Below are 27147 nucleotides of genomic sequence, written 5' to 3' on the forward strand. Positions count from 1 at the left end.
CCTCTGCTCTATTGTTATTAAGTGTACATTTTAGCTGACAGGAGAATTCTATGCCCATTTTTCCCACTCAAAACTTGGGGATATCTAGTATCTAGCATAGCTAATAAAAAATCTGATTCTTGATACTTTATTGGTAATCCTTTTGATAGGTTGCTTCTCTATGGAAGGTGTTATAATCTTCTCCTGTGTCATCATGCTTTGAAATCTTACAAAAATATGTCTAAGTGACAGTATTTTTATTCGATTTTGTTTTTTTTTTTTTTTTTTGATGCCCTTTCAACTTAAAAGCACATGTCTTTTTTAACTATCAAAGTTGTCCTCCATTTATGCTATCTTTGTCTGGTTTGGGTATCAGGGTGATGCTGTCCTCATAGAATGAGTTTGGAAGTGTTCCTTCCTCTGAAATTTTTTGAAACAGTTTTAGGATAGGCATTAGCTCATCTCTAAATGTTTGATAGAATTCTCCTGTGAAGCCATCTGGTCCTGGGCTTTTGTTTTTGGGGAGATATTTGATCACAGCTTCAATTTCAGTGCTTGTAATTGGGTTGTTCATAACTTCTATTTCTTCCTGTTCAGTCTTGGAAGATTGAACTTTTCTAAGAATCTGTCCATTTCTTCCGGGTTATCCATTTTATTGCCATGTAGTTGTTCATAATAGTCTCTTATAATCCTTTGTATTTCTGCATTGTCTGTTGTAACCTCTCCTTTTTCATTTCTAATTTTGTTGATTTGATTCTTCTCTTTTTTTCTTGATGAGTCTGGCTAAAGTTTTGTCGATTTTGTTTTCCTTCTCAAAGAACCAGCTTTTAGTTTTATTAATCTTTACTATTGTTTCTTTCATTTCTTTTTCATCTATTTCTGCTCGAATCTTTATGACTTCTTTCCTTCTACTAAGTTTGGGGGTTTTTTTGGTTCTTCTTTTTCAGTTCTTTTAGGTGTAAAGTTAGGTTGTCTATTCAATGTTTTTCTTGTTTTCTGAGGTAGGATTGTATTGCTGTAAACTTCCCTCTTAGAACTGCTTTTGCTGCATCCCATAGGTTTTGAGTTGTCATGTTTTCATTGTAATTTGCTTCTAGAAATTTTTGATTTCCATTTTAATCTCTTCAATAAACTGTTGGTTATTTAGAAACATGTTGTTTAATCTTTATGTGTTTGTGTTTCTTACAGTTTTTTTTCTTGTAATTGATATCTAGTCTCATAGCATTGTGGTTGGAGAAGATACTTGATACAATTTCAATTTTCTTAAATTTACTGAGATTTGATTTGTGACCCAAGATATGGTCTAGCCTGGAGAATGTGCACTTGCGAGGGTGTATTCTTCTCATTTGGATGGAATTTCAAGAAGATATCAGTGAGATCCATCTCATCTAATGTATCATTTAAGACGCGTTTCCTTATTAATTTTCTGTTTTGATGATCTGTCCATTGGTGTGAGTAGGGTGTTAAAGTCTCCTGCTATTATTGTGCTACTGTCAATTTCTTCTTTTATGTCTGTTAGTGTATGTCTTATATATTGAGGTGCTTCTGTGTTGGGTGCATAGATATTTACATTTGAAGAAGACTGTCTTCCTCTTGGATTGATCCCTTGGTCATTATGTAGTGTCCTTCCTTATCTCTTGTAATCTTCTTTATTTTAAGATCTATTTTGTCTGTTGTGAGAATTGCTACTCCAGATTTCTTTTGCTTCCTATTTTAATGGAATATATTTTTCTATCCTCTTACTTTTGGCCTATATGTGTCTTGATGTCTGAAGTGGGTTTCTTGTAGACAGCATATCTATGGGTCTTGTTTTGTATCCATTCAGTCAGTCTGTGTCTTTTGGTTGGAGCATTTAATCCATTTAAAGTCATTATTGATAGATATATTCCTATTGCCATTTTTTTTCATTGTTTGGGGTTGATTTTGTAGATCTTTTTTCTTCTCTTGTATTTCTTGATGATATAAGTCCCTTTAACAATTTGTTGTAAAGCTGGTATGGTGGTACTGAATTCTCTTAACTTTGGCTTACTCGAAAAGCTTTTTATTTCTCCATCAATTTTGAATGAGATCCTTGGTTTAATCTACAAGTAACAAGTAATCTTGGTTGTAGATTTTTCCCTTTCAGTACTTTAAATATATCCTGCCATTCCCTTCTGGCCTGCAGAGCTTCTGCTGAAATATCAGCTGTTAAACATATGGAGTTTACCTTTATATTACTTGTTGCTTTTCCCTTGCTGCTGTTAATATCCTTGAAAAACTAGGAATAAAACCATCATGTGAACCAGCAATCCCACTCCCACGCCTATACCCTGAGGAAACCAAAACTGAAAAAAAGATGCATGTATCCCATTGTTCATTGCAGCACTATTTACAATAGCTAGAACATGGAAGCAACCTAGATGTCCATCAAAAAATGAATGGATAAAGAAGTTTTGGTACATATACACAATGAAATATTACTCAGCCATAAAAAGAAATGCCTTTGAATCAATTCTAATGAGGTGGATGAACCTAGAACCTATTATACAGAGTGAAGTGAGTCAGAAAGAGAAAGATAAATATCATATTCTAAAGCATATATATGGAATCTAGAAAAATGGTACTGAAGAATTTATTTACAGGGCATCAATGGAGAAACAGACATAGAGAATAGATTTGTGGACATGGGGAGAGGGGAAGAGAGGGTGAGATGTATGGAAAGAGTAACGTGGAAACTTACATTACCATATGTAAAATAGATAGCCAATGGGAATTTGCTGTATAGCTCAGGAAACTCAAACAGGGGCTCTGGATCAACCTGGAGGGGTGGGGTGGGGAGGGAGATGGGAGGGAAGTTCAAAAGGGAGGGGGCATATGTCTATCCATGGCTGACTCATGTTGAGGTTTGACAGAAGGCAACAAAATTCTGTAAAGCAATTACCCTTCAATAAAAATAATAAATGAATTATAAAAAAAATTATCCTCAATTTAAATTTACTCCTTCTTCCTTATTCTTTACATTTTTATTATATTTTGGATTACCTATGTTGATACTCAATTCTTATGTTTTCCATCTCTTTTTTCTCAGTTTCTGAGAGATGTTTTCTAAATTTTCCTTCCAGATATTCTACTTACTATTTTATCCCAGCATTCATTTTTCTGATTTCAGAACTCTTTCTTGTATTTTTTCAAAGTTGCTATATTTGATATATCATCTTGAACTTTTCTGTATATGAAATGGGAAGAAGAAAGATTTTGTGTGCCATGAATATTAATTTAATTAGAATAATCATGTTTCCATGTTTATCTTGAGGCTGAACTTTTAAACCATTCATTTATTTTTCAAAATTCTGGATATCTTTACTAATTGTTCATCTATACCAATGAAGAATACTGCCCTTGTACTGGTTTCTTTTGCCACAACACTTCTCCCCTAAAAGAGAGGGTGAACTAAAGCTTTGTGTACTATAGGAAGGGTGAGTGAATGAACAGGCTTTATGGCACCATGCATAGCTAGGGTCAAACCAGTACGGGTGTGCCATCTGGGAAATACGGAATCAAAGAAGGCCTTAGATTGGAGTGTTAGCAACCATAGTATGACTTCCTATTCTTCCTAGACTATTGATTAAATTTATTTTTGTAACCACACTCAAACTAACGGCAGGATAAACACTGATGACAGACAATGATTTCTTATACTTGGGAGAGTTTGTCATCATAGTCAGTAGAATATCCTTTAATTAAGTATCCTGATAACTTGCTGTAATCCCAAACTGCTCCCAGTCTCTCCCACTTTAAAGCTGAACTTATTCTATGGTTCTGCCAACAAAGATGTCTGCATTATGAGGCCTTCTCTTCTGAATATTCTGGACTGTGGCTGGCTTTTTTTTATCTCATTAGTTTTTTGCCTTCTAGAAATGTATCCATATGTGTGGTGATTTGATGGCCTTCTTCCTGATCTATGTTGCAATAGTTCTTTTCAATTTTTAAGTCATTGAAATAGTCCTTGGTAAAAGAGTGAAGATGAGAATTATGCTTAGTTTTACATCTTAAATGGAAAGTAGTTAGACAGTTTTGTAAGTCATGACAATAGCTTAGTATCCAAAGGTAACTGGTACTTTGAAAAAGCAAGACTCCTTTATGCAACAGAAAGAAGAATGGGTTGTATTACAGAAGTGGAACCTTGAGTTTAGGGAACCCAAATCTTTTGTAATAGATTACAAGAAATGGTTGGTCATTACCTTAGAGAGATATATTATCTTTCTTACATCAGGCAGTAAAGAAATTTGCTCTCTGCTCCTAAGATAGACTGTATCTTCCAAAGCTGTTTTCATCATGCCTGCATCTTTGAAGAGATGGTCCAGAGCAAAGGCACTCATGCCTCTGCTCTCAAGACATGCAGACACTTAAAGGATAACTGATTCCCAGCAGTGTTTTGACATAAACAATAGAATAGTTTCCTGCTGAAACAGACTGAACACAAATACCCATTGGACCCCTTACAACAAGAGGGCCTGGACTTAAAATTAGTACAAACTTAGCAATCCAACTGGACCCTTACCCCAGACCAAGGCTTTGACAGCTTTGCTATACCACTTCAAAAGGATAGAAAGTCGTGTTCAAATATAAACCTTCCATGAAATTAACAGAAGAACCAAGATATTTGCCCTAAAGGCTTACCTACACCCTCCTATTAATGTTTTACCATCCTGAGCTTTAACTGCACCTATGAACAATTCTCTTCATGGAATCCATGAAAGTGTGACAAGAAGAAAGGATTCCTCCAGAAGCTAGCTTTTTTGCCCTGGCCTTCAAGAGTACCTCAGTTTTGTCTATGTACCATCAGTTCAGTTCAGTTGCTCAATCGTGTCCAGCTCTTCACAACCCCATGGACCACAGCACGTCAGGCCTCCCTGTCCATCACCAACTCCCGGAGTTTACTCAAATTCATCTCCATTGGGTCAGTGATGTCATCCAACTGTCTCATCCTCTTTCATCCCCTTCTCCTCCTGCCCTCAATCTTTCCCAGCATCAGGGTCTTTTCGAATGAGTCAACTTTTCACATCAGGTGGGCAGAGTATTGGAGTTTCAGCTTCAACATCAGTCCTTCCAATGAACACTCAAGACTGATTACCTTTAGGATGGACTGGTTGGATCTCCTGGCAGTCCAAGGGACTCTCAAGAGTCTTCTCCAACACCACAGTTCAAAAGCATCAATTCTTTGGCTCTCAGCTTTCTTTATAGTCCAACTCTCACATCCACACATGACTACTGGAAAAACCATAGCCTTGACTAGATGGACCTTTGTTGGCAAAGTAATGTCTCTACTTTTTAATATGCTGTCTAGGTTGGTCATAACTTTCCTTCCAAGGAGCAGGCATCTTTTAATTTCATGGCTGTAATCACCATCCACAGTGATTTTGGAGCCCAAAAAAATAAAGTCTGCCACTGTTTCCCCATCTATTTGCCATGAAGTGGTGAGACCAGTTGCCATGATCTTAGTTTTCTGAATGTTGAGCTTTAAACCAGCTTTTTCACTCTCCTCTTTCACTTTCATCAAGAGGCTCTTTAGTTTTTCTTCACTTTCTACCATATGCGTGGTGTCATCTGCTTATCTGAGGTTATTGATATTTCTCCCGGCAATCCTTGTACCATATATCTAGACAAATGCCTTATATCCTCTGATTTCTTAGTGTCTTAAAAATAGGAATTCTATCATCCACAACATGCTTAGTTGCTCAATCATGTCCTACTCTTCCCTACCCAATGGACTGTAGCCCGCCAGGCTCCTCTGTCCGTGGGATTTTTTCAGTCAAGAATACTGGAGTGGGTTGCCATTTCCTCCTCCAGGGAGTCTTCCCAACCCATGGATCGAACCTGCATCTCCTATGTCTCCTGCATTAGCAGATGAATTCTTTACCACAGAACCACTTTTGAAGACTCTATCTGTCAGAAATGTGTGCTAAAAGGCTTTTTAGAAATAATTTATTAAAAATAAAGAAAAAAATGCATTTCAAAACAATAGTGATCTGTAATGAAAGACATGTTTTAAAAACTTGTACTAGAAATAAAACTACATTCACTTTCAATATATCACAATATGTGAAATTACATTAAAATAACATTTTATCCTGCCTATATAAAATTTTATTCCACTGAGATAAACACATCTTTGTTGAAGTTCCATTCTTTTTTAACCATACAGGAAGTAAAATTTTATGGGAATTCCATAAACTTGGCTCAAAATGGAATATTGATTTTATATCAGTGTATAGCTAAGATTAAATATATTATGCTTTTAGTGAATCATATTGCAAAATTTGAAAAGAACAATAAAGCCTAATATAGTTTTCTGAACAAAACATACAATAAATTCAATGATATTATTTGATGTTTATGCACAAAAATAACTTACAACATTCATGGTTTTGCATTGCTTTTTTCAAAAATAAAACTGTAAACCAACCCACAAAGAGAATTACAGGATTTCAGAAAAGAGGAGGCATTTCAGTTTGCCTCATTCAGCCACACTGCTTTGGAACAAGAACCAGGAAAGCCAAGACTGGGCCATGGTCACCTGGTAAAATTAAGACAATAAGCCATTTTCTTTCAACTCCTAATGAATTCTCTTTCCACTGCACCAAGAAGTCTGTTTCATAACTAGTGAATTTAAACAGTTTTGGCTCCACTTTCAAAAAAAGGAAGGGTAGAGGGAAAGGTTTTCTAAGTTACAAATATGGAGAGGTCAAACAGTAGAGTAGCTATAAAAAGTAGAGACATAAAAACAGAACAAAATAATGCCATTTGCAGTGACATGGATGGGCCTAGAGATTGTCATACTGAGTGAAGTAAGTCAGAGAAAGACAAGTGTCATGATATCGCTTATATGTGGAATATAAGAAAAGGGTACAGATGAACTTACTTTAAAAAGAGGTAGGGTCACAAATGTAGAAGACAAACTTATGGTTACCATGGAGTTAAGGGAGGTGGAATAAATTGGGAGATTGAGACCGACCTATACACACTAATTTATATAAATTGGTAACTAGTAAGAACCTGCTCCATAGTACAGGAAACTCTACTCAGTAATCTGTAAGAGCCTATATAGGAAAAGAATTTTTAATAAGAGTGGATATATGTATATGTATAAGTATAACTGATTTACTTTGCTGTCCACCTGAAACTAACATAATGTTGCAAATCAATTATAGTTTAAAGAAAGTAGGAACATAGGACACCATATGCTTCTTAAAACAGCATACTAGGGCCTAAGGCAGAACAATATGGGGTTTCACAGTGCATCTGTTTTAAAACAAAGCATAAGAACTGCCAATAGACATCCTCTTGCTACGTTATTTACACAGGTCTTTTAGTGTAAAGAGTGCTTCTCTTTAATACAAGCAGGAGAAGTAGTGTTCCCCACATTAAAAATTAAGATGAGATTCAAAGAGGTGAAAGACATAGCAACACAACCAGAGTTAGTATATGCATGGAAAATCTAGATTCCAGGTCGCCTCATGTGTAGGAGTCTGGTCCTTCTTTTGCATTATGCTGCCTCAAATGGAAAGCCATTCTCCCAAATAAAATCATTAAAATAATAAACAAAATAGTTTGTTCTACAAAAACACAACCATACTTAAAATTTATGCTACAAAAATTATTTTGAGCAAAAGTAAATGGTAGTCAAAATAGATTCCTTTTTACCTTACTATATGTATATATCAATGGCTATTTAAATAACTATGATGTTACCTTATAAAAGCTGTTGAGTTTGCTTTTATGTTACTATACGCCCTCTCTTATATTTGGAGCTTTCTTTGATCTTCTTCATTAACCTTGTTCCAATCACAAGCCCAACAATCTTTACCACTGTTTTAGAATAAAAATAGAATCAGCAAATTTCATCTGTTAGAATGAAGCCCTCCCCATTCTCAGTATTGACCGTGTCTTGAGTAACTAAAAGCCATGTGTCCTTCATCACGTGTTGGTTTGGTCTAGAGAAGCCTGTCTCCACGGCACTGCACAGTAACTTAACCTGGAAGCCTGGAAAAAAAAAGTCATGCTAGAACCTAAAACCAGAAAAGTCAGATGTCTGAGGATATATTTTTGAGCCTCCTCATTTGATTCTGATGAGTGATGAGGGCTGAGAACCAGGGTGCAGGAGGGCTACTAGATGCTCTCTTCAAGAGGAAAATAAATTACCTCTTAACTTTCTGTGTTCTTAGGCATAAAGATATCTCTGATACGGTCCAGTCAGCCTAGACTAAACACAGTGCTGGCTCTACAGTCCCCATTCTCATGCTCTTCACTTTTATTCAACAAACTAAATTTTCATTTTGCATATACATCCATATCAACTCCCACACTCAAAATCTCACATTCAAAAACAGAAGATTTGGAGTCAGCAATGACATTCCATAAAAAGACACTTCAATATTTCCTAAAAGAGGAATGTGTACACCATTTATACATTTTTGATTGGTGAAGAATAGACATTCAGTGAATAAATATTGACTAAGGGAAGAAATAAACACACTAATGAATAAAGAACAGACTAATATGTCAATCAATAAGAGGTTCATACTACTACTTTAATTTGATAAGGAACATGAGACATAGGATGGGATACAGGTCAGGAAAATGGTTTGGGGAAAGAGCTTGATTAGAAACATTTTATTTAGATTGAGATAAACTGGAGAAGGAAATGGCAACCCACTCCAGTATTCATGCCTGGGAAATTCCATGGACAGAGGAGCCTGGCGGGCTACAGTCCATGGGATCACAGAGTCAGACATGACTTAGCAACTGAGTACTAAGCAATTATTAGATTGAACCATAAGAAAGCAATGGCATTTGACTATATTTAGCCACAAAAAAAATGACAGTTTAATGTACAACCTAATAATTTCCTATTGATAGCACAGTATCTCATGCTATTGTCATTTTCATTTATTTGATTTCTGATGGTTTTTCTTAATTGTATTTGTCAAAATCCTATGAAAATCCCATAAAGAAATGGAACTTAAAACACAGAGATAAAAGTACTTATTGTAAATTTAAAAAAAAATTCTATGCATACAATATTTATAATATTAAAGTAATATATTTAAAGGAGTAAATCTAAGGTTGTGTTCCTTAGGGCTAACGTCTCAGTTTATTTCTGATATATGATAGTGACATAGCCTCAGAACATGTATCACATGTTTCTATGACTACATGAATTTCTCAAACTAAATGGCTATAATAGCCAAGTCACAGCTTTTGGGTAATTAGGGGGAAAAAAAAGTGACTTTCTTTGGAGGATATAACTTTACAAGGGCAAATGGCTTGAAGAGTAAAACCCAAGGTGACTATCAGTCCCCACATGGCTTCTTGTCCAAGTACACATGTGCAGTGAGCTACCTGCACAACCATACATGGAGAACCTGTACATGTTATTTATCTAAATCAAAGATGATTTATTCTCCTTAGTTGTTATAAATTCAATGCCTGACTATAAGGAATGAGGCGGATATTACAGGGCAAGAACACACCTAAAAACCAGTCAAAAGTTTGCTAGTCATTTATTATATAAAATTATACTAAATAACATTCAGATGGTAAGACAATGAACTTAATCGAAAAATTTGCTTTTTTGTCATCTGTCCAACATGTCGAGAAACAAATCTCACTTTTTGGTATGTATGGTGTGGCTAAGCAGAAGGGTTTTACCTAAAACTTGGAATCAACTTCAAAGATCCCCTTTGTAGTGTCTCTTAGGGAAAAATTTAATTGGCAATAATGAGATTCAGTAACCACCTCATTGAAGCCAATTAAATGGGCAAGTCCCTACATTCAATTTAGCAGAAATATTGAAAAAAAAAAAAAACTCTAGGAAGTTGTTTTTTTGGTTTTTTTGGTTTTTTGTTTTTTTTTTTTTACCAGACAAGACTCAACAGAAATTCCATGCAAACTGCATAAAATCTATCTTTTTGAGACTGGAGTAGAGAGATTTTAGTTCTGAATGCATGAGGGCAATAGTCACTGGGTACAACTTTTTACTCCCAAATTTTTCCAAAGAAAAGAGAAGTAAATAAGTAAATAAATAGTTACATAAGTAATTGTATAAGTATGCAGGAGCCTCAGGCATAAAACAAAGAGGGCCAGGGAATCAGCTGAAACACCATAAAGCAAGGGTTCATATCCATGACCTTGAATGTTGAAAGACTTCTAATTTTGGAAGTCCTAATGTACTTTGAAAATTAATTATTTCAATTTTATTAAAAGCAATATATCATTCAGAAACTATAAACACTCGCCTCCTGATATCAGTGTTAATCTATTTTCTTAATGATACTTAATAGTCCAATATCTCATTCAACTAAATGAGCTCTATAAACTTTAATAGTTTTTTAAAAAAGGAATTATGCTATTTAAAGAAACACTAAATATCCAGAGGAAAAGCCACCATTCCATAAACTTTCTGTGATTTTAATTATTATACTTTATGAGGATAATATTGTCATGCACATTTATAGCAGACAAACGGGTTTCTAGGGGGAAACTGCCTTAAGTTTAATTTTAGGACTGACAGAAGGCATCTGCTTTTCTGCAAGGGAAAAACAATGCAGTCCTATCCTATGTTAATCCTGGAAGTGTTTCTATGTTTAAATTATCTTTTTATTACAAATCACAGCATTACAGAATGTCAAGTAGTAAATGAAAGTGAAAGTTAGTCACTCAGTCATTTCCGACTCTTTGTGACCCCATGGACTGTAGACCACCAGGCTCTTCTGTCCATGGGATTTTTCCAAAAAGGAATACTGGAATGGACTGTCATTTCCTTCTCCGGGGGATCTTCCCAACCCAGCGATCAAACCCAGGTCTCCCTCACTGCAGGCAGACTCTTTATGATCTGAGCAACCAGATCCTTGCAATAAAAAGTATATGTAGGAGAAAACTAATTTCAAATGCCTTTGAGTAGGGATGTCTGGTTATTATTGTTTTGGGCTTTCTAGAAGGCTTATAGTCCACTTACTAACATTCTGGTACAAAAGGAACTGAATAGTCGAACTAATTTTGCTCTTTCCTGAAACCATTTACTACGGGACAAACTTTCAGTCCAGGAAAAGTTTTAGGAAGCTAGGAGAAGGAAGACGGGTATAATAAATAGTGTTAGAAACATAGTGTTAGAAATGATTTTACATTTTTAATAAACAAAGCAAAACAGTCTATGTAAATAAATGTTTATGTTTCTAAATCAAGTTCACTAAAACAAGGAGGAATCCTAAAATAATTCCAACATACAGTTTAAAAATATTTATAAAACTGCCTATGGAGAGGTTCAGTCATTTGCTAGCAACCACTGCGGAGGTTGTACCATGGGCTCCAGTTCTCACCCTCTAAGGACGACCAAGAAGGAAAACACCTACCCTCATCTCTACGGCCAGCAGACGGCTCAGCCTGGCCTGAACACCGGCCCCAGAGAGGTTCTCCAGAAGAAGCTTGTCATCCCATCTCTTCTGTCCCCTTGAGCTGCTCCAAGTCCAGCCCACAGCTGCTCCCTGGCCAGAAGGTGGTGGAGAACAGCAGGGGGACCCCCAACTTCTCAACGCGTTTCCTCGCAATCCATGACTTTGGGACTGGGCGTCCTCTGGGCAAAAACAAGTTTGAAAATGTGTACCTGGCTCGGAAGAAGAAAAGCCATTTCATCGTGACCCTCAAAGCCCTCTTCAAGTCTCAGGTACAGAAGGAGGGTGAGGAGCACCAGCTGCGCAGGGCGATCGTCAGCCCCCCAACGTCTTGCTTCTCAACAGTTTCTCTAACCAGCGAAGGATCTACTTGATTCTGGGTTTGCCTCTCCCCGGGGCGGGGAGGAAGCGGGAAGCTCGACAAGGAGCTGCGGAAGGGCGGCACTTCTGAGGAGCAGGGAACAGCCAGGATGATGGAGGAGCTGGCAGATGCTCTGATGTACTGCTGCGGGAAACAGGTGATCGCAGAGACTTAAAGCCGGAGAATCTGCTCTTGGGGCTCCAAAGAGAGCTGATAAGCTGGTCGGTGTGATAGTTTACCGTGAACAGTGTCGGATTCTTGATCTCCGAAGAAGAAGATTTAGCTTCGGGACCAGGGACCAGGCTTGATCACTCAAGAGCTTTTGTGTAGCAGAGTTTTATTCAAGTAAGAATAGGCACAGAGAAAGCTGCTAACACAGACATAAGAAGGGGAACGGAGAGTGCCCCCCTCGCTAGTGTTAGCAAGGGAGTTACACACTTTTTAAATTAGCTATTATAGTAAGTCAAAAGAATGTCTCAAGGTTGTCAGGATCTTTCTAGACCCACTCCCATAATTTACATTTTAAAATAACAGGATTAGCCAGAAGGTTTTCAGGAAGGAGAAACTGTCCTCAAGCAGGATACATTGTTGTTATATAATCCTTGAAAGTGAAAGAAAGTGAAGCTGCTCAGTTGTGTCCAACTCTTTGCAACCCCATGGACTGTAGCCTGCCAGGCTCCTCTGTCCATGGTCCATGGGATTTTCTAGGCAGGAGTACTGGAGTGGGTTGCCATTTCCTTAGCTCAGAGTTTAAACTGAGTTTGTTGTGTAATCATCAGTTCCGGGCTTAAAGAAAAAAACGTTTTATGTGACTGAGACTAAGGAAGGTAGAGAAAAAAAAGATGTTTGTCCTTTCCTCCTCCTTGAGAATTCCAGACCCCTGTCTCCTCGGGGACCCCAGGACTTCTTATCAACCTGCCTAGGAATTGCCTGTCTCAGGTGCATGCCCTCTCCTTGAGGGGAAGACAGTGTTAGGCACCCGGTCCCCCTTTCCCCAGAGGTGACCGAGGGGCGCACACACAGAGGGAGAAGGTGGATCTGGGGTACACTGGAGTGCTCTCCTACCAGCTGTTGCTGGATCCTGACGTTCCTGAGTGCTTCCCACAAGGAACGAGACATATGTGCGCATCATCACAGGGGTACTGAAGTTCCCCGTTCTGTGCCCACAGGAGCCCAGGACCTCATCTCTGAGCTACTTGAGCATAACCCCTCAGAACACCTGCCGCTGACCCGGGTCTCAACCCACCCTTGGGTCCAGGACCATTCTCAAAGGGTGCTGCCTCTCTCTGCCCTTCAGTCTGTTCCCGGAATTGTCCCTGTCCTTTTCTCAATCCTGTCTGTGTTGGTACATCTGTATATTGTAATTAGGAGGAGGGGTCCCTGGCCTCTTCCACCGTCTGTCTTCTACCTCTGCTTTATTTAATAAAGGCAGATGCTTTTTGTACTGATGAGTGTGGATGTTTACAGGTGGAGATGGCTGTGGCGGAAGCCGGCCCCCGTGGGAGGAGGCTGAGGAGTGGCCCACGCTGGGTGCCAGGGTGGGCACCGCATTACCGTGCCTAGGAGCACCCAGCCCTCTCAGCTCTAGCCCCCACCTGGTCAGCTGCCAGCCACCCCACCCCCTCCGTCTTTTCTGTCCCCAGCTCTGACTCCCAGGCCTGGAGATGCTGGGGACCTCGGCTCCACTCTGCACACCAGCCATCTCTGCCCACCTGCTCTTCACGACTTGCTCTTAGTTGACCTCTCCTCTTTCTGTCTCCTGCTAAAGCCCTACAGACCCAGGAGCAATGAACACTGCTGTTCCCAGAAGCTGTCTTTTTTGTTTGTTTTTCTGTTCTGGTGAGGCTCTAGCACAGGAGTGAATAGAAACAGTACTGATGGTGCTTTATTTCTGACGTACATTTTCACTGACAGGTATGATGCTTTGTGTAGGTTTTGCCATTTGGTTTGGTTTTGACTGCCCTGCACACCACGCAGGATCCTGCAGGATCTTAGTTTGAAGAACAGGTGCACCCTGCAGTGGAAATGTAGTGTCCTAACTATTGGACTGCCAGGGAATTCCCTTGCTGTAGATACACCTCTGTTATCAGATTAGGGAAGGCTTGGTCTCTTCCTGGTTTGTTAAGGATTTGGGGTTTTCTGAAGCATGAATATAGGTTGACTTTCACTAATGCTTTTTCTGCATTTGTAATGATTTGTTCTTTTGAGCCATGTGATGAAAAATATCAATATATTCTTATTTTCATTTCAAAAAAAATACTGCCTATTGAGAGAAGGAATATGATCTCCAGAGAGGCTCATGTGTTGGAATTCTTCATGTATTGGCATTAGAATGTCTTTTCTCAAAAGAAGAAAACATAATGTTCTCTCGTGTTAACTATGCATAAAACTTTTTAAGACAATTTTAATTTTTCTCTTAACAGAGTGTCAGGTTTGAGGCCAAATATTTACAAAATACATATAACTAGTGCCTAAAAGAAAAAAAAAAAGCAAGTTTTAGTATTGTTTTACAATTATTTTTAGATAATGATTTGTGTTTATACATGCTATTAAGCTTATATGCTAATGTTGTTGTTTAGTCACTAAGGCCTTTCTGACTAGTTTGCGACCCCAATGTGCTGTCTATGGAAATTTCCAGGCAAGAACACTGGAGTGGGTTGCCATTTCCTACTCCAGCGGATCTTCCCGACCCAGAGATGGAAATTGCGGTTCCTTCTGTGTCTCTTCCATTGTGTGTGCTCTGTTGCTTCAACTGTGTCCAACTCTTAGCAATGCTATGGACTGTGGCCCACCCATCTCCTAGGCTCCTCTGTTCAAGGAATTCTCCAGGCCAGAATACTAGAGTGGGTTGCCGTGTCCTCCTCTAGGAAATCTCCCCCACCCAGGGATCAAACCCAGGGCCTCATATACACAAAGCCTGTGTTTTGCCACTGAGTTGCATCAACCTCTTCTGCATTGCATGTGGGTTCTTTACCGCTGAGCAAAATTAATAAAAGGATGAAAAAGTCAAGCTTCATTGAATAAGAATTTTAAATGTATTTCAATATATGTTACTAAAATTAAATACAGTAACAAAATGTTATTAGAACAATAAATCATACTGTTTTTTTTAATATGCCTGGCAAAGACAGTTTTAAGAGTCGGTTATATCAAACTATCTTGGAAAAAATATTTCAGTTGTGTTGATAGAATTCCACATCATAAGGAAAAAATGCTTTAAAACTATTTTACAGATCTTTGATATTACAGTTTATATAACTAACATTGAAATCCAATGAAAACCCCAAATATAGACTTAAATCTTATTTATGACTAGAAGTAAAAAAAAAAAATCATAGACAAAAGATAAACTAAAAGTATATTAAAAGATAAATACTCCATAATCCAAAAGGATACATTCCAGAAATGCAAATGTGAAGTGATATTAGAAAGTCTAACCATATGATTCATCACATTTCTAGATTTTTAATTTTTAAATAGTGTTTGAAAATATAGTAAAAGGCATCTAAAACTTGTAAATACACTTCTATTTGGCTTTTTTTTTTTTAAGTTGTTCAGTCTTGTCCAACTCTTTGTGACCCCATGGACTGTTGCCTACCAAGCTCCTCTGTCCATGGAATTAGAGTGGGTAGCCATTCCCTTCTCCAGAGGATCTTCCCAGCCCAGGGATCAAGCCCAGGTCTCCCACATTGCAGGCGGGTTCTTTACCATCTGAGCCACAAGGGAAGCCCAAAAATATACTACTAATCAAAATTCTTAGAATACTATATGTAGACAGGTTCTCCATTTTTATTATAAAAGCTGAGGATATTTCTAAAAATGAAATTAATTAATTAGAGGCATTTTTAGCAATGAAACCACCACCACCAAAAAAAACAAAAATAAAAACTTATAGCAGAATCCAAGAAAAATGAAGCAAATAGTGCTTTTTAGAGTAATAGGAGAAGGCACACATGGAGAATCACTGCCACCACCCCATCTGACTTCCCACCAGCCCATTCCTACTCACAAGATGGCCATGAGTGGTCAACAGGTAATCCATTCCCACTCACGGGTGATTCAGAAATGTGGACCCAAGTCATAAACTCATGGAAAAGAGGATGCTTTGGAAAGAAGACTGTCACTCCTCTGTCACACTGTCATTTACACCAGAGGTACCTGAATTTAGCTTATTGAGAACATTTGAATAAAGTCTCCAGAAACTAAAGACCAAGCCCCAGGAAGGAGCAACTTCTTCCCTCTCCCTCCGGATGCCACCATCTGTGCTTCACTGCCCTGAAGCCTTGTGTAGCCACTGTCTGAAGATGAGTTTGACTCATGAAACTCAGACCTGTGTTTTTAGGACCACCCTGAAGCCACTCACCTCCCAGTTTTGCAGTTGTTTCAGCCATGAAGTCAGTCTTTGTTGGGCTTTTGTTTCCCTATAACCAACAGCAGGACTCAGCAATTTCAGAAAAGGACCTAAGATAGTCAATAATTTAGCCTCTGTGGACATGAGGTCTGTAACCCAACTCTGGTGCTTTATTGCAAAATCAGCCCGAGGCAATACTAAACAGAAGCATGATGGAGTTTCAGGACATCTTTATTCACCAGAACCACTCCTAAATATACTCACTTATGTTTTCTTCTATAACATTTGTAGTTTCATGAATTACATCAAGGTCTTTGAGTGATTTTAAATTAATATTGGTATATGAGGCAAGGGATGGATATGTTCAGCACTGTTTATTCCTTGAGAAATCTATCCTTTCTCTGCTGAATTACATGTTTGTTAAAAACCCATTGTCTGTGTTTTAACAGCTTTATTTCTGGACTCTATTCTTTTTCACTGATCTAGTGAAACGGTTAGTCGCTCAATCATGTCTGACTATTTGCAACCCCCATGGGCTGTAGTATGCCAGGCTTCTCTCTCCAAGGGATTCTCCAGGCAAAAACATTGGACTGGGTTGCCATTTCCTACTCTAGAGGATCTTTACAACCCCGGGTTGGAAACCGGATCTCCTGCATTGCAGGCAGACTATCGTCTGAGTCACTGACCTGTTTGTCTATTGAATGCCACACTGCACATTGCTCTAACTTAAAAATCAATCCTGAAATCAGGCAGCATAAGTCTTCTAGCCTTGACTTCTCTTTCAATCCTATTTATTCATTTTGATATGACTTTTAGGATCAGCTACTTAATTTCTACAGAAAAGACTGCTAGGATTTTGATTGGGGTTGTGTTGAATTCAGAGGTCATTTTAGGGAGACTTGGCATAATTTCACTATAGTTCTCTGTTTCAGGATCATGGTATATCTAACCATTTATTTGGACCTTTAATTTCCCTCAGCAGCATTTTGCAGTTTTCAGTAAACAAGTCTGACACTTTTTATTAGAGATATCTCTATGTACATAATATTTTTAAACTATTATATATGATTTTTTATTTCAGTTTCTTTGTGTGTGTGTGTGTGTGTGTGTGAATAGGGTTGTTCAATACTGCAGCAATGTTTACCATTTGTCCAGCTGAAATCTTCCAAGATATTCTAAAGTATTTTTAAACTAGCTCTATGGTCAAAAGTTGGCCAACGTGGAAGCTGCCCTTGAGAGCCTGATAGTGACTGTTTTTAGGTCTTCTCCCTCAAGTTAAAATGAAACTATGTACCCACAGGGAAAGAAAACCATTGAGAAGCCTTCTAAGATTTATTAAAATGTTCCAGGAAACATGGTTCTAAATCTAGAACATAGGAATCTTTTGATTTATATCTTAGTTGAAGATCTTTTTCTTCATATAAAGAGGCAATTTGAAGGTAACGTAGTCAGATGTCAGAGTCCTGATACCATTTCAGGTTGCAACCCAATTCTTTGAGGAAGTAAAAACAAAAGCACTTGTCTTATAAATCCCATATTTATAACAACAGATATGTGGCTGTGGAAACATTTTAAGCTCATCTATTCTTTTGCCAATCCCAAAATATTACCCTACTCATGTCAAAAGGCTGGTAAAATATTTGGATTTAGGAAGCAAAAGCCCTTCTTGGAGAAACATATCCTTTCTCAGTGCCTATGAGATGTAACTGCTTTACTTGTTCTCCTCCAGGAACACAGATTCATCTCTTGAATATTTCAGAGAGAGACTTATTTAAAAAGCTAATTTGGAAATTAGGGAAATACAAAATGTTAAAAGTCTTTCTTACAACTATTAATAAAAATGTTGGCCATCTGAGCAGGTAACCCTAACATGTTCTATTTGACAGAAACACAATTTGGATCCAATTTGTGCTTTATAAACTAGTGGTTTAATAAAACTATAATATTATATCTGCATTATATCATATCATAGTTAAAACTTTTAAGTGAAAATGGTAAGATTTTTGCATCTTTATGTCAACTAAAAATATATATTCATAACATAAAATTGAGAATTATGTTTTATTTGGAAGAATTTTTAAGACTTCAAGCCCAGGGAGCAGCATCTCAAGCAACCCTGAAAGAAATGCTCTGAAGAGGTGGGGAGAGAGGCAGGGTATATAAAAATTTTGCAGCAAAGGGCAGGTTGTCTGAAGGTTAAAGATTACTGTTAATTAAAGAAAACCAAATATGTCAAATTAAAGAATTTAGCACTTTTTTAATGTCTGAGAAGACACTAGAGTCTGGACTATGGGGCCGGCATCCCCTTGCTTTCATATCCTGAGTTTCCTCAGGGCTTACCTTGGAAAATGGGTGCTGTCTGATGGCTGCTAGACGGCTGGTATTCTTCCCTTTCTGAGTTCCCTCAGGGCTCACCAGTTCACCATCTGCTGGTGGCTGCAGTCACTGATGACTGCGACATCCTTTGTTTACTGATATGGCAGGAAATATTTCATTTATCATATTTGTATGTTTTCATATATATGTTTTTGATGTGTGATACTTTTCTACTTCTGGATGGTGTTGCCAAAATTAATTTGTAAAAAGTGAATGACAAAACCCACTGAAACGTTGTGAAGTAATTAGCCTCCAACTAGTAAAAAATAAAAAAAATAATAATAATAATAATAAAAAATAAAAGAAAATAAAAAGTGAAATTTAAGTGGCTTAAAGATAAAGAAGTATAAATCAAGCATACTCTCATAGCTATAGAAATTAACCCAAATGTTTTTCTTAAGTTTACATGATTCAGAATAATCTTTGGTAAGTCAAATCTAGCTTAAGTTAAACTTCTGATTGTTTATTTCTAGTGTAGATATTTTTATACCTTGATTTTGTGTTCTGGCCTTGCTAAACTCACTTTTTAGTTTTGGTAACCTTTACATAGATTTCATAGAATTTTCTACATAAATAGTCAATAATATCATCTGTGAACAAAGACCTTTACTTTTTATCCTACAATCTGATTTTTTTCATTTTTTAAACATTATTAAACTGTCTTTTTCAGGACAACGTTGAATTGATTTTCCATAATCTCTCTCACTTTCATGCTTTTCAAAGAACTTCAAAAGAACACTAGGTTTAGAATTTAGAATTATATTTTCTATAACTGAATCTGACCAATATTACTTAGAGAATTTTAAGATAAAGAAACTAATGTTCTCTTGTTCTGAAATTTTGGTATGTTATTAGGTGGAAAATTTGAGTCACAGAAATATGTGTGTGTGTGTGTGTATATATGTGTACAAAAAGAGATACTTATCACATCTATATTACAAAAATGTCTCTAGGAAAGTATTATATATGTGTCTCTCTCAGTGATACCCTATCTATCTATTTATCAGTCTATCTAGGAATGCACAGAAGAATGTCTGAAAAGACATACTATAAATTGCTGTTTACTTGTAGAGGCTGGGCATGGGGGAAAAAACAGATTTTACTGCATATAATTTGCTACATATCATTTTTGACTTTATAGAATGAGCTTGTATCACTCACATACTTTACCACAGACTTTCAAAAATAAAGGCATCAAAATAAATAAAATATAAGCAAAGATAATAAAAGTGACTCATCAGGAAATTGTTATTTCAGTGTTTCTCATATTCTTCCACATGCTGCATTTCTTTTGTGCTATTAGAAACATGGGACTTCCCTGGTGGCTCAGTTGTTAAACAACCTGCCTGCAACGCAGGAGATCGGGGTTCGATCCCTGAGTCAGGAAGTTCCCCTGGAGGAGGAAATGGCAACCCACTCCAGTATTCTTTTTTTTTTTTTTTTAATATTTTTTATTAGTTGGAGCTAATTACTTCACAACATTTCAGTGGGTTTTGTCATACATTGATATGAATCAGCCATAGATTTACACTTATTCCCCATCCCGATCCCCCCTCCCACCTCCCTCTCCACCCGATTCCTCTGGGTCTTCCCAGTGCACCAGGCCCGAGCACTTGTCTCATGCATCCCACCTGGGCTGGTGATCTTTTTCACCATAGATAGTATACATGCTGTTCTTTTGAAATATCCCACCCTCACATTCTCCCACAGAGTTCAAAAGTCTGTTCTGTATTTCTGTGTCTCTTTTTCTGTTTTGCATATAGGGTATCGTTACCATCTTTCTAAATTCCATATATATGTGTTAGTATGCTGTAATGTTCTTTATCTTTCTGGCTTACTTCACTCTGTATAAGGGGCTCCAGTTTCATCCATCTCATTAGGACTGGTTCAAATGAATTTCTTTTTGACGGCTGAGTAATATTCCATGGTGTATGTGTACCACAGCTTCCTTAATCCATTCTTCTGCTGATGGGGCATATAGGTTGCTTCCAATGTCCTGGTATTATAAAACAGTGCTGCGATGAAACATTGGGGGTGCACGTGTCTCTTTCAGATCTGGGTTTCCCTCAGTGGTGTATGCCCAGAAGTGGGAATTGCTGGGTCATATGGCAAGTTCTATTTCCAGTTTTAAGGAAATCTCCACACTGTTTTCCCATAGTGGCTGTACTAGTTGCATTCCCACCACTAGAACAGTGTAAGAAGGGTTGCCCTTTTCTCCACAGTACCCTCTCCAGCATTTATTGCTGTAGACTTTTGGATAGCAGCCATCCTGACTGGCGTGTAATGGTACCTCATTGTGGTTTTGATTTGCATTTCTCTAATAATGAGTGATGTTGAGCACCTTTTCATGTGTTTGTTAGCCATCTGTATGTCTTCTTTGGAGAAATGTCTGTTTAGTTCTCTGGCCCATTTTTTGATTGGGTCATTTATTTTTTCTGGAATTGAGCTTCAGGAGTTGCTTGTATATTTTTGAGATTAATCCTTTGTCTGTTTCTTCATTTGCTATTATTTTCTCCCAATCTGAGGGCTGTCTTTTCACCTTACTTATAGTTTCCTTTGTAGTGCAAAGCTTTTAAGTTTCATTAGATCCCATTTTTGTTTAGTTTTGCTTTTATTTCCAATATTCTGGGAGGTGGTCATAGAGGATCCTGCTGTGATTTATGTCAGAGAGTGTTTTGCCTATGTTCTCCTCTAGGAGTTTTATAGTTTCTGGTCTTACATTTAGATCTTTAATCCATTTTGAGTTTATTTTTGTGTATGGTGTAGAAAGTGTTCTAGTTTCATTCTTTTACAAGTGGTTGACCAGTTTTCCCAGCACCACTTGTTAAAGAGGTTGTCTTTTTTCCATTGTATATCCTTGCCTCCTTTGTCAAAGATAAGGTGTCCATCGGTTCGTGGATTTATCTCTGGGCTTTCTATTCTGTTCCATTGATCTATATTTCTGTCTTTGTGCCAGTACCATACTGTCTTGATGACTGTGGATTTGTAGTAGAGTCTGAAGTCAGGCAGGTTGATTCCTCCCATTCCATTCTTCTTTCTCAAGATTACTTTGGCCTATTCGAGGTTTTTTGTATTTGCCATAACAAATTGTGAATTCCTTTGGTCTAGTTTTGTGAAAATACCGTTGGTAGCTTGATAGGGATTGCATTGAATGTATAGATTGCTTTGGTAGAATAGCCATTTTGACAATATTGATTCTTCCAATCCATGAACACGGTATGTTTCTCCATCTGTTTGTGTCCTCTTTGATTTCTTTCATCAGTGTTTTATAGTTTTCTATGTCTAGGTCTTTTGTTTCTTTAGGTAGATATACTCCTAAGTATTTTATTCTTTTTGTTGCAATGTGAATGGTATTGTTTCCTTAATTTCCCTTTCTGTTTTTCAATTGTTAGTATATAAGGATGCAAGGGATTTCTGTGTGGTTTAATTTTATATCCTGCAACTTTACTATATTCATTGATTAACTCTAGTAATTTTCTGGTAGAGTCTTAGGGTTTTCTATGTAGAGGATCATGTCATCTGCAAACAGCAAGAGTTTCACTTCTTCTTTTCCTATCTGGATTCCTTTTACTTCTTTTTCTGCTCTGATTGCTGTGGCCAAACTTCCAACACTATGTTGAACAGTAGTGGTGAGAGTGGGCACCCTTGTCTTGTTCCTGATTTCAGGGGAAATGCTTTCAATTTTTCACCATTGAGGGTGATGCTTGCTGTGGGTTTGTCATATATAGCTTTTATTATGTTGAGGTATGTTCCTTCTATTCCTGCTTTTTGGAGAGTTTTAATCATAAATGAGTGTTGAATTTTGTCAAAGGCTTTCTCTGGATCTTATTGAGATAATCATATGGATTTTATCTTTAATTTGTTTAAATGTGGTGGTATACATTGATTGATTGTGGATATAAAGAATCCTTTGCATTCCTGGGATAAAGCCCACTTGGTCGTGGTGTATGATTTTTTTAATATGTTGTTGGACTCTGTTTGCTAGAATTTTGTTAAGGATTTTTGCATCTATGTTCATCAGTGATATTGGCCTGTAGTTTTCTTTTTTTGTGGCATCTTTGTCAGGTTTTGGAATTAGGGTGATGGTGGCCTCATAGAATGAGTTTGGAAGTTTACCTTCTTCTGCAATTTTCTGGAAGAGTTTGAGTAAGATAGGTGTTAGCTCTTCTCTAAATTTTTGGTAGAATTCAGCTGTGAAGCCATCTGGTCCTGGGCTTTTGTTTGCTGGAAGATTTTTGATTACAGTTTCGATTTCCTTGCCTGTGATGGGTCTGTTAAGATCTTCTATTTCTTCCTGGTTCAGTTTTGGAAAGTTATACTTTTCTAAGAAGTTGTCCATTTCATCCAAGTTGTCCATTTTATTGGCATAGAGCTGCTGGTAGTAGTCTCTTATGATCCTTTGTATTTCAGTGTTGTCTGTTGTGATCTCTCCATTTCATTTCTAATTTTGTTAATTTGGTTCTTCTCTCTTTGTTTCTTAATGAGTCTTGCTAATGGTTTGTCAATTTTTTTTTTTTTTTTCAAAAAACCAACTTTTAGCTTTGTTGATTTTTGCTATGGTCTCTTTAATTTCTATTGCATTTATTTCTGCCCTGATTTTTAAGATTTCTTTCCTTCTGCTAACTCTGGGGTTCTTCATTTCTTCCTTCTCTAATTGCTTTAGGTGTAGAGTTAGGTTATTTATTTGGCTTTTTTCTTGTTTCTTGATGTAAGCCTGTAATGCTATGAACCTTCCCCTTAGCACTGCTTTTACAGTGTCCCATAGGTTTTGGGTTGTTGTGTTTTCATTTTCATTCATTTCTATACATATTTTGATTTCTTTTTGATTTCTTCTATGATTTGTTGGTTATTCAGAAGCGTGTTATTTAGCCTCCAGGTGTTTGAATTTTTAACAATTTTTTTCCTGTAATTGAGATCTAATCTTACTGCACTGTGGTCAGAAAAGATGACTGGAATGATTTCAATTTTTTGAATTTTCCAAGACCAGATTTATGGCCTAGGATGTGATCTATTCTGGAGAAGGTTCCGTGTCAGCTTGAGAAAAGAGTGAAGTTGGATTTTTTGGGGTGAAATGTCCTATACGAATATCAATTAGGTCTAGCTGGTCTCATGTGTGTCATTTTAAGGTTTGTTTTTCCTTGTTTAAAATTTTTCTGTTTAGTTGATCTATCCTATGTTGTGAGTGGGGTAATTAAAGTCTCACTAATTATTGTGTTTACTATTAATTTCCTCTTTCATACATCGTTAGTGTTTGCCGCACATATTGCGATGCTCCTATGTTGGGTGCATATAATATTTATAATTGTATATCTTCTTTTTGATTGATCTGTTGATCATTATGTAGTGTCTTCTTTGTCTCTTTCACATCCTTTATTTGAAAGTCTATTTTAATCTTGATATGAGTATCTGTGGACTCCTGCTTTCCTTTGGTCTCCGTTTGCATGAAATATTTTTTTCCAGCCCTTCACTTTTTAAGTCTTATGTGTCTACCTTGTTTTGAGGTGTCTCTTGTAGACAGCAAATATAGGGGTCTTGTTTTTGTATCCATTCAGCCAATCTTTGTCTTTTGGTTGGGGCATTCAACCCATTTACATTTAGGGTAATTATTGATAGGTGTGGTCCCGTTGCCATTTACTTTGTTGTTTGGGGTTCATGTTTATACAACCTTTCTGCATTTCCTGTCTAGAGAAGATCCTTTAGCATTTGTTGAAGAGCTGGTTTGGTGGTGCTGAATTCTCTCAGCTTTTGCTTATCTGTAAAGCTTTTGAATTCTCCTTCATATCTGAATGAGATCCTTGCTGGATACAGTTAATCTAGGTTTAGGTTATTCTTTTATTAATTTCAGTACGTCCTGCCATTCCCTTCTGGCCTGGAGGGTTTCTTTTGATAGATCAGCTGTTATCCTTATGGGAATCCCTTTGTGTGTTATTTGTTGTTTGTCCCTTTCTGCTTTTAATATTTGTTCTTTGTGTTTGATCTTTGTTAATTTGATTAATATGTGTCTTGGGGTGTTTTGCCTTGGGTTTATCCTGTTTGGGACTCTCTGGGTGGCTATTTCCTTCCCCATTTTAGGGAAGTTTTCAGCTATTATCTCCTTGAGTATTTTCTCATGGCCTTTCTTTTTGTCTTCTTCTGGGACTCCTATGATTCGAATGTTGGGGCATTTCACATTGTCCCAGAGGTCCCTGAGGTTGTCCTCATTTCTTTTGATCCTTTTTTCTTTTTTCCTCTCTGCTTCATTTATTTCCACCATTTTATCTTCTACCTCACTTATCCTATCTTCTGCCTCCGTTATTCTACTCTTGGTTCCCTCCAAAGTGTTTTTGATCTCATTCATTGCATTATTCATTTTTAATTGACTCTTTTTTATTTCTTCTAGGTCTTTATTAAACAGTTCTTGAATCTTTTCAATCTTTGTTTCCAGGCTATTTATCTGTAACTCCATTTTGTTTTCAAGATTTTGGATCATTTTTATTATCATTATTCTAAATTCTTTTTCAGGTAGATTCCCTATCTCCTCCTCTTTTGTTTGACTTGGTGGGCATTTTTCATGTTCCTTTACCTGTTGGGTATTTCTTTGCCTTTTCATCTTGTTTAGATTGCTGTATCTGGAGTGGGCTTTCTGTATTCTGGAGGTCTGTGGTTCCTTTTTGTTGTGGAGGATTAACCCAGTGGGTGGGGTTAGACGATTGGCTTGTCAAGATTTCCTGGTTAGGGAAGCGTGCGTCAGTGTTCTGGTGCGTGGAACTTGATTTCTTCTCTTTGGAGAGCAATGGAGTGCCCAGTAATGAGTTTTGAGATGGGTCTATGTGTTAGGTGCGACCTTGGGTAGCCTGTATGTTGATGTTCAGGGCTATGTTCCTGCGGTGCTGGAGAATTTGCGTGGTATGTCTTGCTCTAAAACTTATTGGCTCTTGGGTGGTGGTTGGTTTCAGTGTAGGTATGAAGGCTTTTGGACAGTCACTTATTACTTAATGTTCCATGTAGTCAGGAGTTTTCTGGTGTTCTCAGGTTTTGGGCTTAAGTCTCCTGCCTCTGGATTTCAGTTTTATTCTTCCTGTAGTCTCGGGACTTCTCCAACTATACAGCCCTGATAAGAAAACTTCTAGGTTAATGGCTAAAAGATTCTCCCCCGTTAGGGACACCCAGAGAGGTTCACAGAGTTACATGAAGAAGAGGAGAGGGAGGAGGGAGATAGAGATGAACAGGAGGAGAAAAAGGGGGACTCAAGAGGAGAGAGACAGATCTACGCTGCTGTCTGTTCCCAGAGTGTTCTCCGTAGCCCAGTCACCTACAAGGATTCACAGAATTGGATTGGGAAGAGAAGGGGAAAGGAGGAAATAGAGGTGTTCTGAGGTAGAAAACAGAGAGTCAAGATTGGGAGAGAATAATCTTCGGTTTAAAAATAGGGCTTCTCTTCTTCTTTTTTTTGTAAGGTTATAGTGTATTGAAAATGAAAATTAAGGAGTAGTAGAGGAGTACTAGAGGACTTTAAAAGAAATAAGAGAAAAAGAAAAATAGAAAATAGAAGAGAAAAAGGAAAGAAAAAAAAGAAAAAAAAAGAAAGAAAAAGGAAAAAAAAAGAAAAAAAAATTTTTTTTCCCCCTAATTAAAAAATCGTAAAAGTCTGTGGAAATGAAAGTTAAGGAGTAATGGGGGAGTAATAGGGGATTTTAAAGGAAAATAAAAGAGAAGAAAGAAAAAAGAAAAAAAAAATAAATAAAAAATAATAAAAAAAATTAAAAAAAAAAGAGAAAAAAGTAAAATTATATCTAGGAGTTTCTCTGGAGCTGTTGCGGTCAGTGTGGGTTCGGCTCAGTTTCAGATAGCTCCTCGTTCCAGCTTACGCTTCTCGATATCTACAGGCCCCTCCGGTGTAGTCAGTGTTTCCTAGAGGGATTTTAATCTGTTGCACCAGTCCCTTCTGAAGCGGTTCCCTTTGTTTATTTGGCTTCTGTTTGCCGGTCTCTTCAGAGCCTCATTTCCGCCCTGACACAGGCGGGCGGAGGTGGACTCCCATTCAGGTAGCTAGTTCCGTCGCTCTGCGGGGAGGGGCCTGCGCTGCAGGGAGAGGCCGGCGCTGTGGGGACAGGCTTGCGCCGCGGGGATGGGCTGGGGCTGCCGGGAGGGGCCGAGGCTGCTTTCTCCGTCTGCGCTGCTCAGGCTCCCGGCTGTTCTATATGGAGCGCGCCCCACGCTGCGCGAGGTTCCAGCCCTCGGGTGTTCCACAAAAGCGCGGAACGAAAAGCTGCGCCTGCTCTCTGTGCTTTCCCCGTCAGAGCGGTCCAGGCAGCCAGGGGCTTGGTGGGCGCACTCTCCCCAGGTGTGGCGCGCCCACTCCCTTCCACGGACCCAGTTTCAGTTTCCTCTGGCGCCAGTTGGGTGCCTGCGCCTTCTGCCCTCCGCGTCCCCAGCCCCAGTCCCCGCCCGCGCCTGTCACGTGCCTGCGCCCTGCGTCTCGCCGCGACCTTCCCCTCCCCCTGCCTCCTGCCTCCGGCGGGGCTGGGCCGGTCCGCAGCCTGCAAGCTTCTCTCTGGACCCTCTCGGTCTCTTTGTTCTGCGAACGGCCGGCAGTGTGTTCGGGCCGGTTAATTTACTCTCTCTCTCTTTTGGTCTCCCACAGTTCAAGTTGGGAACTCACAGAAGCTCCC

General features: G+C 38.1%; 1 pseudogene; it reads left to right on the top strand.

The window, feature by feature from the left end:
- The first annotated feature begins 11318 nt into the window (after positions 1 to 11318).
- LOC122454312 lies at positions 11319 to 12000 on the top strand (annotated as a pseudogene).
- Positions 12001 to 27147: the final 15147 nt, after the last annotated feature.

The sequence above is a fragment of the Cervus canadensis genome, chromosome 16 (genome assembly GCF_019320065.1).
Source record: "Cervus canadensis isolate Bull #8, Minnesota chromosome 16, ASM1932006v1, whole genome shotgun sequence".
Lineage (NCBI taxonomy): Eukaryota > Metazoa > Chordata > Mammalia > Artiodactyla > Cervidae > Cervus > Cervus canadensis.